Source organism: Arachis ipaensis, chromosome B03, assembly GCF_000816755.2.
Source record: "Arachis ipaensis cultivar K30076 chromosome B03, Araip1.1, whole genome shotgun sequence".
Classification (NCBI taxonomy): Eukaryota; Viridiplantae; Streptophyta; class Magnoliopsida; order Fabales; family Fabaceae; genus Arachis; species Arachis ipaensis.
Genome location: NC_029787.2, coordinates 130667698 through 130675993, shown reverse-complemented (window position 1 = coordinate 130675993; position 8296 = coordinate 130667698).

The following is an 8296-nucleotide window of genomic DNA, read 5'->3' as shown; positions in this document are numbered from 1 at the left end:
TGAAACAAAATTTCTTATTAATTACAAAAAATCACTACAAAAAAAATGTTGAATACCATCGGATTTATCATCAGATTCTTCAAATATATCCGACGGTAAATTGATTACTGCTAAAAAATATCAGCCGGTATAAATCTTGCTGGTAAACAGTTACTGTCAGATTTATTGCGTCTGACAGTAATTTTTTTTATGGAATATAGTAAAAACAAAAATGGATTCTTTGTCGATGTTACCGTCGCGCCACTTTGTACGATTTTTCGCCATATTACCGGAAGATTTATCCAACGCTAATACCAACGGAGATGTTATTTGAACTTTTTTTAAAAAATAATGGTACTGTCAAAATATTTTTTCTTAAGTTTAAATTATTTTTTCATGTCTTTCTAGTGTACCATGATAATTAACAATTAAAATAGTACTTTAAATCTGATGTGAAGTATGAAAAATTTAAATTATAAATACTGAATGATAGTAACTGTAATATCTGAAACAAAGCTAACTATATTACATTCACAGAACTATGTTTACATTCACTAAAATATATATTACAAATACACAAAGTTTCTTAAAGAAATACATATCACAAAACTATGTTTACATTTACTCTAATTAGATTCATCATCTTCTTCCTCTAGTTCACCATCCTCGTCTTCCGATGTAATTTTTTTTATTATTATCGAACTCGTCTTCCTTTTCTTCGTTGCCATCAATCCCGTCTTCTTCTTGAAGATCGTCGTCCTGTTGTAAGTGCGTCGGCATCTAGTCCAATGTCAATGATGTCATCATCCATAACAGTAGACCGAAGGGAGATCGACTAACCGGTATTAATCACCATTTTCGATTGCAATATTTATGAAGACTTATAAAATGCACATAAGGTAGGGTAAAACTTGGTCATAGTTAAGCAACACATGCGGATGTGTGGTATCGATCTCCTTCTGCTCTAACTAGTATTCACTGCACGTACCTATTGCGGCTCCTTCTGACAAAAAGATTGGGTATGTTATTCTACTTGACGAGGATTCTCCCTTCTCTTCATTCTTTGCAACCCTTGTTATGCGTGACTCAACATGAGACTGAAAATAGAAATAGCGAAATGCGAAATTTTTCTTAGCCAGAAATGCTTTACAGATGCTGTCCTCAATCTGAGCTCAGTTCTTCATGATGCGCTTAAATGAACTAATCATCCTCTCAAACGGGTACATCCATCAAAATTGGACTAGCCCACATAGTATTGCTTCGTATGGTAGGTGGACTGCTAAATGTTCTATGACGTCAAAAAAAGATGGAGGGAATATCCTCTCTAACTTACAAAGTATGATGGAAATTTTCTTGTCCGTCACTGTAAGGTCATTCATGCTCAGTTTCGTAGCACATAACTCCCTAAAGAACTTACTTATTTCTATAAGGGATTTCCAGATCTTGGTTAGAAGTTATCTGAACGTGACCGAAAGCAAAGACTCTATGAATACATGACAATCATGACTCTTCAACCCAACAAGCCTACTTTGTGACACGTTTGCACACCTGACCAAGTTAGAGGCGTAACCACCAGGAAACCTTAATTCTCTAATCCACTTACAAACGTTTTGCCTCTGCTCTTTCGTTAGAGAGAACACCGCCTTTGGTTTAGCCCATCGCCTGTTCTCAAGTCTTTTTAAGTTCAGATTTGGCCGCCTTCAAATATCTATCAAGTCAAATATAGCCTTATCGTTGTCCTTTGTTCACTCATCATCTATTAATGTGTGCATGACGTTATCAAACACGTTTTTTCAATGTGCATCACAACAAAACAATGTCGAACCAAGTTGTCTTTTCAATAAGGCAACTCCTAAAATATATTTTGTTTAGTTCAATTATGCTCCCTGCCATATCTCGGATGTCTCACCCCTACCCCGTTATCGACAATTTTTAGGATTCTTCTGACACACATGGGTGTTCATAAATCAGATTCGATTCGCATATCCGTGCAATTTATCCGAATCCGATTCAAAAATTGTAGATATAGTTCTATCCGCAAGGCTATCAGATTGGATCGGATCCGTACACTAATAAGATCGGATTGCAGATTTTGTGCAGGTATTCACATATCCGATCTGCATATCCGCGTATCCACAAAAATAAAGAAATAAATAAGTAAATGTTCTTTTATGTTTTATTTCAACTAATAATTATCATATATGTTGTATTATTTTAATTTATTATTTAAGAAAAGTATGTTCAATATTATTTTAAGAGTAAATATATTTAAACGAATAGAAAAATGAATTTTATTGATATGTTTTTAATAAAAATAAGCTTTTAAAAATATTTGTGTGTTTTGCGGATATATCCGACATCCGATCCGATCCGATTCGCAAATGTGCGGATCGGATCCAACCTTAAAAATTGCGGATATTGGATCCGATCCGATCCGATGATTTTAGTGCGGATCGGATCGAAATTTTGGCCATATCCGATCCGATAGTCCAATTATGCCCCCTGCCATATCTCGGATGTCTCACCCCTACCCCGTTATCGACAATTTTTAGGATTCTTCTGACACACATGGGTGTTCATAAATCAGATTCGATTCGCATATCCGTGCAATTTATCCGAATCCGATTCAAAAATTGTAGATATAGTTCTATCCGCAAGGCTATCAGATTGGATCGGATCCGTACACTAATAAGATCGGATTGCAGATTTTGTGCAGGTATTCACATATCCGATCTGCATATCCGCGTATCCACAAAAATAAAGAAATAAATAAGTAAATGTTCTTTTATGTTTTATTTCAACTAATAATTATCATATATGTTGTATTATTTTAATTTATTATTTAAGAAAAGTATGTTTAATATTATTTTAAGAGTAAACATATTAAAAAAAATAGAAAAAATGAATTTTATTGATTTTTTATAATAAAAATAAACTTTTAAAAATATTTTTGTGTTTTGCAGATATATCCGATATCTGATCTGTTCCGCAAATGTGCGGATCGGATCAGATCAGATCCAAGATTAAGAACTGCAGATATTGGATCTGATCCGATGATTTTAATGTAGATCGAATCGAAATTTTGCCCATATCCGATCCGATCCTCGTTCATCCCTAGACACACTGCCAAACTTGCCTACCACCAAACCTCTCGGGTGCCTCTTTGTGTTCAACCTTACTCTTTTTAAATGAGTCCTCATTGCGCCAAAAAGGATGATCCATGTCGAGAAATCTTCGATGGCAATCAAACCATGAATTCTTACCACCATCTGTCAACCAAAATGCGTTTGTATCCTCCATACAAATGGGACATGCCATTCTGCTCTGCGTGAACCAACTGAACAACATGCTGTATGCAGGAAAGTCATTAAAGGACCACATTAACGTAGCCCGTAGTTGGAAGTTTGTCTTTGTCGAAATATCATACGTTTGTATACCATGGATCCATAACTCTTGGAACTCATCCACTAAAGGCTGCAAGAAGATATCTATTTTGGCTTTTGGATTGCTGGGACCAGATATAATGCAAGTTAGAAACATGTATGAGTCTTTCGTGCACATTTTGAGACTCATGTTATAAGATGTTACGACTACAGGCCAACAAGAGGGCATGTTAACGAAATTGGAATTGGGTGTGAACCCGTCAGAGCACAAAGCTAGTCTAACATTTCTGGTCTCGCTCGCAAATGTAGGATAGATCCGGTCAAAGTGCTTCCAAGCTAATCTGTGTGATGGATGCATCATGATCCCATTATCTCTCTTGTTGCTACTATGACATTTCATGTGAGGGGCCGAACTTATTGAGGCATACAATCGTTTCAACTTCGGAATTAAGGGCAAGTAGTGCATCTGTTTCACAGAAATTCTCTTTAACCAATGTTTAGCAATATGTTCTCTCTCGACTTAAAACATTGGTGATCTACAAAATCTGCATTCATTAAGGTCTGCATCCATCTTGTAGTACATCATACAACCATTTAAACAACAATCAATTTTCATAGACCCAATTTTGAAACTAGCTTCTTTACTTCATAGTGGTTTCAGGGGAAGCTAGATGACCCTATAGGTACCAGTTCACTGTAAAGGGTGGCCCACTTATCAAAAGACTCTTGGATATGATTTGACTCGGACTTAATACTCATCATATGCAGACAACTCCGAATGAACGGACCCATCGTACAAATGTTTCGCAAAAGCTTCTAACAGATAATAAAACCTTTTTGCTTCTGGGTTAGACTCTTCCAATTCATTAACACCTGTTGCATTACACACCATCTTGTTGTATTTCTCTTGGTTAGTCTCCCAAGTCATTTCATTCATATTTAGGTCTCTCACCATCCAAATCCTCGTTGTTTGACAACCGAACCTATTCAAATTAAAGGTAAACCAGTTTATTCCCTGCTTGTCCACTTCTTTTTGTTCTGTCCACATCTAATACCCATTCTTGAACCCGTTACGGTAGAGGTGAAGCATTATGTCTGCAGGTCCTAACCATTTAGTCAAAAGCCGACACTTTTGATACGGACATCTATAAACCTCTTTGGACATAAATGGTTCTACATGTTGAAAACATGCGTGACAAACGTGTCAACACCCTCAAAGAATTCGTGTTTTACACCCTCCTGGCCATCGTTATCCTTCTCAGACATCCGTAGATGATGGCTTGGAATCATATCGAGACATACACACTAAAATTCAATGAATAACAGTAGTTATTTAAGTTTCTAGAGAAATCAGTAGAGTAATCCCTGTAATTAGAAGCTCCCGCCGCATACAATAATTATTTTCTGACAAACCAAACATGTTTTAAACAATTTAAATGATAATTCGGCAAAACTTCTGTTTAATTCAACGACATCCATGAAATAAATACAACGGTTTTCATCATATAGGAAACAATTGCAGGCATAAATCATTAATATACAGGCATTCAATAAAACATTAAATCCTAACTGTTGAGTTAAGAAATTATCTAATATAATTAATGATGACAAACATTAGATTATTGGGCTAATTGCTCAATTAGTTGTTAATCATTTTGGTTGAGTGATGCAGGCCAAAACCAATATACAACAGCAGCCCAATTGGATAAAATTAAAACAAGGCTGGTGGGCTACAAATAAATAAGAAGCCCAAAGAAAATCAAAGCAAGGAATCAGACGGGCCAAGCAAATCAAGACCCGATCCAAGCCCGATAGCAAGTAATTCCATCTCATATGCTTTCACCAAAAGCAACGTTAACTTTTTTCCTCTTGGTCAGAAATCACATAAGTGAGAAAGAGTGCTTAGCTCCTAAACTATTCAAAGAAGAAGAAAGAAAGAGAAGGTTAAGCAAGAAAGGCTGAGGTCAAATAAACAAAACCAAACCAAATCAAGCTAAGGCAAAGGTCAAAGGTAACACATTTCCTATTGCATGCTTAGTGCTTTCTTCTCCTCTTCCCAACTCTCTGCCAGTCCGAAATAGGATACATGGAAAAGATAATTTCTATTCTTCACTGCGGTGCATCTACGGCCACAAGAGTGTCTTGGGGACCAAGTAGTTGTTCAATGGCCAAGATCTGGGCTTACCATTAAAAAAATATTTGTTTGCTGTCCTGTGGCTTTGGGTCAACAAGAGAAGGTTAGAACCAAAGTTTCTCTTTTGAGAATTAATGGGAAAAAGTGAGAAGCTGTGTGGGTGAAGCACAAAGCTCGAGAGTTGACCTATGGAGAGCAACTCAGCAACATGCAAGGAGATACAAAAGAAGTTTGTTCACCATTTAGAAGCAAAGGAGAGATAACCAGTGTTCTTGAGGTGTATGTTCTGAGAAGAGCTCTCTGAAGAAGTTCATCTACTTGGACAGTGCTTCCTAGTCAAAGGAGCATTCCGCCAAAATGAAGAACTGAATCAGAGGCTTGCAAATCTGGTTTATCACATAGCATAGAGGCTGTTGAAGAGTCAATCTCCTTCATGTTTTATAGATTGTAATTTTCTTTTTAATATTTATCTTTCTGTAATTTCTTGAGGTAAAAGGCTGAAATAAGAGAGTCATTGAAAAAGCCTAAGAGAGAAAAAGCAGGGAGATACACATGAGTGAAAAGCCTAGAGTTGTTTCAGATTTCTTTAGGTAAGTCTGTGTCTTGTATCTTTTACTTGTGAGGTACCCCTTTCTTAGTTGGGTTAGCACTAAGAGGAAGAGTTATGTATTAGCATAACCAAGTCAAGTTAGGTTAAAACTTGAGTGTGAAAGGGTTGTGTCAATCCTGTGGAATTGGTGTATGTAATACTTTAACTATAGTGAAAATTTCACCACTGTTGTGGTGGAGACTAGACGTAGGTTGTATTACACAAGGCAACCGAACCAGGATACATGATGGTGTCAGCTTCTCTCTTCCCTACTCTGTTCTGTTTTCTGATATTTATGAGAAAAAATAAAATTGTCTCATAAATTTTTCGCTGCTGAGTTCAAACAGATTCAGATTGCAAGTTAGTTTTAAAAGAGTGATTTCAGTAACTTAAAACAAGGTCATAGATTCAATCCCCCCTTCTCTAAGCCTTCTACAACCTTCACTAACTGTTCTAAAGCGCAACCCCTTATAACTCCACAAATTTTCAACAAACAAGGGTTTTGAGAAGGCGCCATCACGCGGCCTTCTCCCACTTTTGTCCTAAAAGTCTATCATAGGAAAAGTAAGTCCAATATAAAATTTAAACAATTCATCATATTCAGAAATAGAAAATCAACCTCAAATAGCATAGACAATAAAAGAAGGAAGCTCCAATTGAGCTTAGAGAAAATAACACTATCCTAATAAAAAAGATTACTTATTAAATTCACAAACTGAACCTAATTCGAAACTAACTTAAAAGAATAGGTAAAACTCATTACTCTAATTAATTAAATTATAATTCTTAATTCAACCAACCAAACAAGAGGTATCATAAATTTAATTTTTACTTATATTAAAGTAACACAACAATTCCTAATAGCATATTTCATTAAGCAAATTTAACCACTGATTAAGCAACAACTTTAACAAAATGTTAAACTCACAAGAAAAACTAATTTAAAAGAATAAGTAAAACCCATTACTCTAATTAATTAAAACTTAATTCTTAATTCAACCAAACTAACAAGATTTAATAACAACTCTAACAAAATATTGAACTCACAAAATAATATGACCAAACCAACAAACGAATTTGATGATAGTAGTAGTGGCTTGTGGTGACAGAGGCGGCGGTAATGACGACGTGAACAGAAATTGCAGCGGAAGATGCAACGGCGGCAGCAGCAGATTCGACGAGCACGTGCAGCGATGGTGACAGCGGATGCTCCAGGCACGGTGGTGACGTCGGCGGGAAGTTCCGGCGGCAGCTACGGTGACTGTGGCCGTCAGAGGAGTGACCAAACGTGGAGAGAGACAAAGAGCAGCAAGGAGAGAGAGAGAATGGCGTCGGATTTGTGAGGGGGGAAGGGCTTCGTGTTTGAATTTAGCCCAATTTTACCGTTGGATCCATCTGACGGTAACGACTTTGCATGCCCAAAACACCGTGTTTCACTAAATAACGGTACCATCGGATTACTCCGACTCTAAATTCGACGGTACTGAGCGCACCAAATTTTTTTTTTCCTCAAAATATTACCATCGTTGTCACTGTCGGAATTTGTGTTCTGGCAGTTATATTTTAGGGTTACGAATTTATTGTCTAATCTGACGGTAAATCCGACAAAATTCCACCACTATCTTCCGACGGTAACTTCAACGGTACTCAACGTTTTTTTTTATAGTACATTTCTGAATTTTATGACAAATAAATAACTTGTTATAAAAATATTGTATTTTATGAAAAAATAATTTTTTGTTACAAAATATTTTAAATTCTTACAACAATATAATCTTTTGTTATAAAATATTATAACATTTTGCAACAAAACAACAGTATAAAAGTCAATATAATTTATAATAATTTTTTTTATTGTACAAAATATTCTTATTCTGTAATAATAACTAATTATTGTTAAAAAAATTATAATTTATAATAATTTTAAATTTGATACAATTTTTTTGTTACAATTTTTTCATTTTCTTGTAGTGACGACCAGATATCAACTTCAATTTTTACCATAGTTATCAAATTCAGTCCAACTTAATCGGTAAATCCAATCATCAATTTAGATTGGGTCATTATTAGAACCAGTCAAATAATTAATCTGGTAAAATTTAATTAAACACAATAAAAATTTTGTCAAACTTAATTAAAACCGGTTAAAATTGATTCGGTCAAACTCGATCAAATTAAAAAATATTATTTTTTATACATGATACTTTTTAT